We start from the raw sequence: 9,385 nt of genomic DNA, 5'->3' as shown, positions 1-9,385 counted from the left end.
CAGTGGTCAGCTCCTGTCCACCCTCCTTCCCACCACAGGTCTGAGACAGCAAACAGCCCTTCCCCGTGCACAGGGCTCTGGAGCTTCGCAACAGAGCAGGTCCATGAGATTTTCCACTTGAAACGTCGTGCAGCAGCTGGTAGTTCACAAGAGGACCACTCATAAAGCCACCAAGAGAAAGAGCCAGGCAAGGGAGGTGCTGGGCAATGCAGAAAGGACTTCCTCTTGCAGCAGAGGCCCTGGTCAGCTGGTAAAGGCTGCCCTTGGGGGAAGGCCAAAGCTTTACTCCTGCTCCACATACCTCTGTTATGGGACTCTGGTTAATTTTCTGGTTTGTAAAATGAAAGACTTGAATAAAGGAAACAATTTTCAAAAGTTTAGCAGTAGATTTCTTTTCTTTTTCCTTTTTATCCTTACCAGGTATCAAACTCACGACCGCCTGTTTGCAAGGCAGGTGCGTATGCCCCTGAGCTAAATCCCCAGCCCCCAGTAGATTTCTTTTCAATTTAGACAGGGTCTCACTATGTAGCCCAGGCTGGCCTGGAACTCATGACCCTCTTTGCTATCCTCCCAAGTAGTGGGATTAGAAACATACACCACCACACCTGGCTCTTTTCCCCAATAGTATTAGAACTAGAAGCACAGACTATAAAGTATGTAGTGCTTCTGGGAGAAAACAGGGGTCAGGGCCTTGCCCATGCCCACCACACTCCCAACCAAAAATTCCTGGGCTGCTCCATACATTATGAGGATCTGCAAGGTCCAGTCTGAAAAGTGCTGGATCAAGTACTCCCTTCCAACTCTGCCCTGGAGTAGCAGCTGCAGTCATGGTAAGACCCACCTTGCTCTAGAAGCAAGAAAATTCACAAGGTGCCAAGGGGGAGAAACCAATTTTTCTCTTCCTTCTCAGAGAATCAAAAGAGGTGTTGGGCTATTTCATGCAATGGTGGGTGAGCAGGATAGAGAAGGAGGGTTAGGAAGAGGACTCTGGGCTCAGGACCTTCCCTGTCCTCTGGCCAATGATGAGCTTCTTCTGGACAAGGCTGAGGGCAGCACCAGAGATGGAGGGGTGGCTTACACAGCTCCCACAGGGCTCCTTAGCCTGATTTAGGAGGATCTGTCTAGGGGCTGCGTGGGCATTTTGTTCTTCACCTAATAGCCATGTAGTGCTGAGAATGCTTGAAAATTATACCATCTGTTAATTATCCTTTGCATTGGGGTTGGGTAATGAAACTCATTTCTGATGAAGGCCTGAGCCAACACATGAGGGAAACTGTAGCTTCCTGTTCATCTGTCTCCCTTTGTAGCTAAAGACTTCCGGGTGGTAGAGAGGCAGCCTGGGCTCTGGATCATGGGATGTGCTGGAGCCCGAGCAAGGGTTAGCAGGGAAGGAAGATGTGGGAACCAGAATGCGCTGCAGGGCAGTGGCCTTTCTGGCTGAGGCAGTCATGCTGCAGGATACAAGGAACCCTTCCCTTCATCTCCAAGCACATTTGGCAAATAGCACTTAACCACCTACCCTACACGCACCACCCTCACTCCCCACACCTGGGGGAGAGAGGAATGCACAGGGTAAGAGTTGCTTCCTCCTGGATTCTCACTCTCTCAGCTACTTCTGTCTCCTAGAAATAGAAAGGGAACCTCCAAGCTTGCCTGTGCCATAGGAGTTTTAAAGCTAAGAAGGGCCCTGGTGGTGAGACCCCCCAAGGAAGGAGTGCCTGCTAACTGGGACTTTCCAGCTGTTGGAAGCTTGAGACCTCCTACTACTTGGGGGAAAACCAAGAGCGGCGAGGTCCTGGAGTCTTAAAAGGAACTTCTTACTCTTTATTGGAGGCTTACAAGGGAAAGTGGTCTGTTAACATGGCCCCAGGGTTCTACTCCAGTTCCGGTAGGCCTTCCTCATCAGGGTGCTCCCAAGGGCCCCCTTGGCCTGTAGTGAATATGCCCTTGGATAAAGTGTGGTTCTGGCACTCAACTGAATGGGGATCTTAGCAAAATGTTCCAGGAACAGCTGAGACAGAAAAGACTAAAGGCATTCAGAATGAGAGAGACAGAGATGGAGGCAGAGACAGGGTGGATCTCTTGTGGCCCGGCACCCTGAAAGGGCAGACAGGGGTCACATCAGGAAGAATCAAGCGAACTCCATCTAGGGAAGATCCTTGTGGGATGAAATTTTGGAATCAATGGCCTGCTGGGGAGGCAGAGTGGGGAAGGAGGTCGCTGATGGGAAAGGTCAAGGTGACCTTTGATGGCTGGGCAGGTGGCTTCTCTGGCGGAAGAGAATTGTGGGAAGAGGCACTGGCACCTGGTCCCATTTTAGACTGAGTTCTGCTTTCAAGAAGCAGCACCAAGACAAGAGAAACTGGTCTTGTGGGGTGAGTGGCGAAAAGGGACCAGGTCCCAACAAACCAAGCCAGGCAGACGCCTGAGCACCTTCAGTCTGCACTTGGTGTGAGCCCAGCCTGCGCCGTCCACTTTCTTCGCAGCCAGCCGCACGGTCACCTTAGTAGGCAGGTACTGTTGCTTCTCAGCCCTTGAGTCCAGCACTGGGAGGAAAGTTCTTAGTCAGGGTTTTGTGGATTCTTGCAGTTGTTCCCTCTCTAAACCAGTCTCCATTCAGCAGCCAAATACAGATCCTTCCCAACTTACAATGGGATTATGTCCTGATCAACTCATAATAAATTGTAAATAATGGAAGTGGAAAACACACTTAATGTACTTACCCTCTCAAATACTGCACTGTAGCCCAGGCAACCTTAAACTTATGTTGGCTTTTGGTTCTGCAAAATCATCCAACGCAAAGGCTATTTTATAATGAAGTTGAATATTTCATGGAAATTATTAAATCCCATAGTGGACGTGAAGAAACAGAATAGCTGTACAGCTACATTTTCATACCATTATTAAAACTGAAAAATTGTGGAAGTAAAACCATTGTATGTTGGAGACCATACTTTATGAAAAGTAATATGTAGGCTGGTGATGTTAGTGTGCTGCTAGAGGGCTGACCTAACCTGTATGAGTCTCCAGCTTCAATCTCTCTAAAAAAGATGTATGTGTATTATGCCTCTGTCTTTGTTTCCTGGCCACTAAGGGGTGAGCAGTCTGCAGCTGTGCACCCCCACTATGCCACCACAGGGCCAAGCAATAGGGCCAAATTTCTGAAACTATCAGCCAAAATAAACCTCTCCAGGGGTGGGGTGAGTCTAATAAATATTTTTGTAGGTTAAAAAAAAAATCTTTTGCTGGGCATGGTGGCACATGCCTGTAATTCCAGTCTGCTTGGGAGGCTGAAGCAGGGAAACTGCAAATTCCAGGCCAGCCTGGGCTATGTAGCAAGACTATCTCAAAGAAAAAGAGAGGGAAAAAAAAAATTAAAACAAGATAAACAAAACAATGACAATTTTTAAAAAACCGCATCTTCAATCTATAGCACCACAAAATTAATAATAAAAGGTAACACATGAAAATAACCAGGGCCAGGGATTTAGCTCAGCAGTGTAAATGCCTGCCTGGCAAGCACCAGGTGGTGAGTTCAAATCCTCATATCAAAAAAAGAGAGAGAGAGAGAGAGAACATAATGCATGTGTAAGGGCCTGTGTCAATCCCCAGCACTGGAAACAACACCAAAAACTCTTACAACTTTTTGTATTTTGAAAATTTTCAAACATTCAGAAAAGCTGAAAGAATGGTCTACTAAGCAGGGGCAGTGCTGAACACCTGTTAGTCCTCACTATTTGGGAGACTCCAGAGATGGGAGGGTTCCTTGGACTGGGAAGTTCAGATAAGCTTGGACAACACAGGCATTTGTTGACACCCTACTTTATCTCTCAAAAGTGACATGGAAATGAAGGGCATAGCACCAATCTATGTCCCTGAGAGGCAGGGCCCTGATGTTCCCAGAATCCATAGGATCTCTGCCAGGGCCACAGCTAGGAGCACGAATGATAATTCCTGGAATTGTCTAATAGCCAGTGGATTCCAAATTCCTGTCTCTCTCTGTCTCTCTCTGTCTCTCTCCTTTTGCATATCTCACTATGCATTTCAGGCTGACTTTGTAGCCCAGGCTGGTCTCAAAATCAAGTGATCCTTCTGCCTCTGCCTCTTGACTACTGGGACTACAGGCATGTGCCCAGCTCCTGCCTCTCATCTTCAAACCAGAAGTTCATGCATTATATTAGGTCTTATGCCATATCAATTTTTTTCCCCCAATACCGGGGATCGAACTCACCACCTTGTGCTTACCAGGCAAGTGCTTGAGCTGCTAAGCTAAATTTTATTTCTTGTCTTTTCTTTCTTTTTCATGACACTGATCAATAAGTCCAGGCCAGTTATCCTGCTGAGGAGCTGCATTCTGATCTACCGGTGATGGTGTCCTTTACAGAGTCACACTGTGCAATCTTATATCTGAACATGTTGCTCCTTTTCTAAAAACCCTATGCTGGGTTTCTCTGTTGTACCTTGGAAAAAGTCCAAGTTTCTTTTGCTGATCCACAAACCCCATATAAAGTGGCACAGCCTCTTCTTATTCCTCTCCCTTTGCTCTGTTCTGGACACCCTGGCTTCCTTCCAGTAGTTGAACATAGTAGTCTTAATGCCCCTCCCTTGTGTATAGCAATTTGTAATTACACAGAGTATGTCCTTGTTAATTTACTTGGCTAACAGCTGTTTAACCCACTGGCAGTAAGCTCTAGGACTGGGGGAACAAATGTGTCTCACATACCCAGCACTGATCATGAGATCTGACACATAGAAATTGGGGTTCAAATGAGTAAATCCGACATGGGTGGACAGGTGGATGAATGGATAAATGGATGGCTGGATAGATGGATGGGCAGAGAGTGAACAGGTAACCTTGCATGCCTGGATCTACCATCCAATAGGAAACTGGGTCTCTAGGCTGTTCTGCAGGAGGCTCTGAACTCATTCTCTTGAACCTCAAACTGGATTCTTAGTGCCAGCCAGTAGTAGGTCTGATGTCCCAACTGTCGCAATTAAAAATATCATTGATGCTTTATCCCACTGATAAGTTCAACCCACTGTGCCAGCGAGTAACTTAAAAGGCCTCACACTCTGGTGATGTAGAGTCCACCTGTGATCCAAATGAGACAATTTTTGGTCCTTGAACCCAAAGGGGAATAGACAGGCCATGGGGCTGAGCTGCAGGTGGCAGATTCCAGAGCAATATCTGCAATAACTTAGTTAGGGTTGTCAGAGCAGGCCGAGGAGGGAGTCCCTGCTGACCCTAGCTATATTTTGGTCACAGGACTGGGTGGCCAGGCGTGAGAGGTACACAGATGAATGAGACCCCAGTTCTGGCTTCAAGGGGCAGCCAGTCTAAAATAGAGACAACTGCTGTCACTGGCGATAGTCATTAATACTTTTATGTGGGGTGGAGGAGTTAGGGAAGGCTTTTTAAAGGAGGTGGCACTTGAACTACCTTGAAGAGGGAGGAAGAGTTCCAGATATATAGGAGGCAAAGGCATCAGGGCAGAGAGGACAGGAGCAAATAATGAAGGTCATGATAGTATAGCCAGTGTTGAGAGGCAGGAGGCGCCAAGGCGGGTGGACTACAGTGGTACAGTGGGGACCAACAGAGCAGAATTCCCACAGGTCTGAGCAGGGACCACATTTTGATGAACATGGATTCTGGCTAAGAAGTCTTGGCTTTTAAATTGAGAAACTTTTAAGAGTTTCTGCAGAGAGAAAGGACCAGGCCGAGCCATCCAGTGACTACTCTGTACTCTGGCACCAAGAGGCTGTGCCCAAAGGAGAGGCTGGGCCAAGATAGCAGTGAGGTTGAGGATCAGGCTGTCTGGGGCAGATGCCCTGAGGAAGACTCAGTGAGACTGTGGGGCAGACCTAGGAGTGAAGAGGAGGCCAGAAGGCTTCCATGTGTATATTTGGGGTGAATCCTGATGGGGTGTCAGGAATCAGATAAGGCCTTAGACTTTGGCCTGTTGGGTTTGCCATCCTGGTGAAGATGCTCAGTGTGCTTGTCAGAGTGGCTGAGATGCTCAGATAAGTGAGCTTGGGGTTCCCGGCACATGGTAGCAGAAGAGCACTTGAATAAAAGGCAAGAGAGGGTGGTTTCCCAGGGAACCAGCATTAAGGTCAGGTGCCACCTCCTTTCCCTGCCTGCTTCTCCAGCCTCAATTCAAATCCGCCCTAAACTGCACTGCAGCCATGTGGAAAGCCTTCACCTGGATCCCAGGGTGCTCCCTCCAGAACCTTCTGCATTGCCTTTGAGGGCGTGGGGCCGTCCCGAGTGGGAATGGCAATGCCTGCCGATGAGGTCGCAGAGCCCCTGAGTGCCCACCGCAGATGAATCCCTGAGGGAAAGGGCCAGATGGGGATGGTTACGTGACAGAAGAGGGAGGTCTCAGGTGCTGCAGGAAGAGGGGGACTGTGTATGCGGTGGGCACTGAGGGGAGGGGTGGCGGCGGAGCACTGACGGGGAGAGGAGACAGCCAGTGAGGACCAAGGGCTCAGGGGACACAGAATGGCGGCATGCCCAGGGCACAAGCACACAAACGCTGGTTTTCAAGGAAGAGTTTTTTTTTTTTTTTTTAATTTATTTTTCACTCTGAGATAAGATGGGAGGAATGGATGAGTGCTAGTTTCAACGAAAGCTTAATTCTTCAGTTTCTCCAGCGTTTACCAGATAAGTCTCCCAAAAGGGCCACACCAGGTTACCAGTAATTTACACCTTAATAAAAATAACTTCCCAGACCATTCTTAGGGTTGGTCTGGGTCTGGGTCGGAGGATGAAGCCCAAATCAGAGCAGGGTCAGGGAGGAACTCCAAAATGCAGGGCTGGCGAACCAGCCAATTACAGCAGCTACAGAGAGAACCTTTCTTCTAGATAAGGGCTTCCTCAGAGGTCCCTGAGACCCCTACCTCCACCTGAAGGTTGAGAAGTGGCACCTAGGTCTTCTTTCCTGGCAGGTCGAGGGGAAACTGCACCTTGCAGTCAGAACCTGCCTGCAGTGCCCTCGCCTTGGTGTGTGGGGGGGTCTTAAAAGGGCAATGTCAGAGGCGGTGGCCCAGCCGGGGCCTGGCAGTTGTGGTTGCAAGGATAGCCCGAAAGCCATGACTATTTGGGAGTTGTTAGGGAACCCCAGGCAGGCTAGTGACTGGGGAATAGGAGCAGGCCCCTCATTCTAGCACAGGCTCGGACTTGCAACACATTTCTCTGGGGCCCATCCCTGCTCTGCCTGTCAGACTGATCCTGGGAGAGCAGCCAGGGCTGCCCCAGGCCCCCCGTGGGAGGTATGGGGGTTGGGGAAAGAGGTGTTCTCACAACCCGGTGTAAACCGGAAAAGCTTCGCAGACAAAAAACAGGACAACTGTGGGTGAGTCAGATCCCAGGAGAGAGGTTTCAGCCTAGGAGTGTAATGTGGTGCAACTCTGCCCAGCGGACTATGAACTCAGGGAGGCCCCAAAACTCACTGGTCCCCATTCAGTTTGAGAATTCGTTTTGTGAAGCCTAGCTTCAAGGTATCTGTCCTGTGGTAGAGGCCAGATACCACATAGCAGGTTGCTAGGATCTCCTCTTGCCTGAAGCACTCAGACAAATGTCTTGGGCCCTGAATTCCTGGGTGTGGGAACCAAGGGTTTGTAAGGGACCCAGGGCTCTGACTCACTCTGCAGGGCCTCTGGGTGTTTGCTGAGGTAACCTGGATAGCTGAGGTTGGAGATGGGCAGGTCAAGGTGCCAGGGATGAGGGTATCAGCTGAGAGTTGTGAAGGCAAACCCAGGGTGGAGTTAAGGTTACTTGGGTCTGTTCCTAGCCACTCAGCTTCCAGGTGGGTCAGCCTATGCTAAACAAGGCTTGCATCAGCCCCAAGCCGCAGCTTCTGGGAGAGGAGTCTGGTTTTCAGCTCATTCTGGAAGGTGAGCCACACCCTTCCCGATAGACTTGAGTTCTTTCACAGCAGAGACTGTAGCCCATTCTTTCTGGGTTGTAAAACTTGCTCCCAGAGGTGTCTGGCTCTGGGTCAGCACTCAATTAATGACTGCATGCCCACCTGCCCATGTGTAGTTTTTTGTTTTGTTTTCTTCCGAGTACTGGGGATTGAACCTACAGGTGCTGTACCCAAGCTACAGTCCCAGCCTTTATTATTTTTTTGAGACAGAGGTTCACTAAGTTGTCCAGGCTGTCCTCCAACTTCTGATCCTCCTTTGCCAGCCTCCTGAGTAGCTGGGATTAGAGGCATGCACCACCTCGCCTAGCTCAGTACATTCTGTGTATGACCTGCAAGGAACCTTAGCCATGTCATTGTGGCCTTAATGACTATTAGCTAGTTTCTTCTGCTCTGGCTTCAGGCAGCAGGGCGGTTATGTTCTGCTAAGACAAGTTGGTCCACACAAGGAACCTGCACAGGGCAGACAAATGTAGCTGGCACGGCTACTCAATAGGAGGCTATCTCTGTACAAAGGTGCTGTGTCCAGGCTCCAAGTGCGGCCTGCCCCAATAAACTGGCCAGGTGAGGTTAGCATGCTGGCACGAAGTGGAGGCAAGAGCTGGGACCAGGTGCCCAGAGGCTCAGAACCACCAGCTTCTGCCTTCCCAGAGATATCTGGTCCCTGGAGGAAAGCAAAGCTTTGGGCTGATAGGAAGGTCCCAAGCACAAAGAGCCAGATCTGAGGAGTCAAAGAGAGAAACTGTGAAGACCTCCTATGCTACGGCTAAGAACTAGGAGTGTTCAGGATACCTGCAAGTCTCTAACGGGCTTCTAAAATGGAGGGGGAGTGGAGCAAAAATAGCCTCCTGCTCTCCTATAGGCTGGCTTTCTTCAGATGGTTGAATGTGAATTTGTTCTGAAACGCAAACTGGAGCAGCTTGCTCTTTTGCCCCCACTCTGGCTTTGTAATCCAAGAGCTGAGAAGCAGAGGCTGTTTGTGGGTCCCACTGCAGGGAAGCAAGAGAGCTATGTGGCCACCTTTTTGGTTGCCCCAGTTTCGATCAGGTATCTGGGCACAAGATGAACAGGATCAGCCCCCAGTGGAAAACTGGCCTCTTTCCTTAGTGCCAGCTCCGGCAGACCCAGGAAAGTTGTTACGCAGGGACTGAGGAAGCTGAAATGAGCTGGTGGCTCCTAAATGATAAACTCGGTTATATTCCCTCTCTCAACCTCCCAAAGAAATAACAAACACAAAGCGCCGCTGCAGAGCCAGGACTTCTACCTGGCCACGCTTCTATGTCCCCTCTCTTTTTGCCTTCTATACTGGAACAGGTATAATCATGTCCCCACCCTAGCTTCTGGGACCATCACAAAGATAAAAGGGATCACCTGGCGGAAGTACTTGAACCTGCTAGGACAGAAGCCTTAGACTAACATAAAGGTGTTATTAGAGTTGAAGGTTGCAGATTGCAGATGAA

Source organism: Cavia porcellus, unplaced genomic scaffold (genome assembly GCF_034190915.1).
Source record: "Cavia porcellus strain 051 isolate PalLab524CR breed Dunkin Hartley unplaced genomic scaffold, mCavPor4.1 scaffold_1, whole genome shotgun sequence".
NCBI lineage: Eukaryota > Metazoa > Chordata > Mammalia > Rodentia > Caviidae > Cavia > Cavia porcellus.
This window is presented reverse-complemented; position numbering follows the sequence as displayed.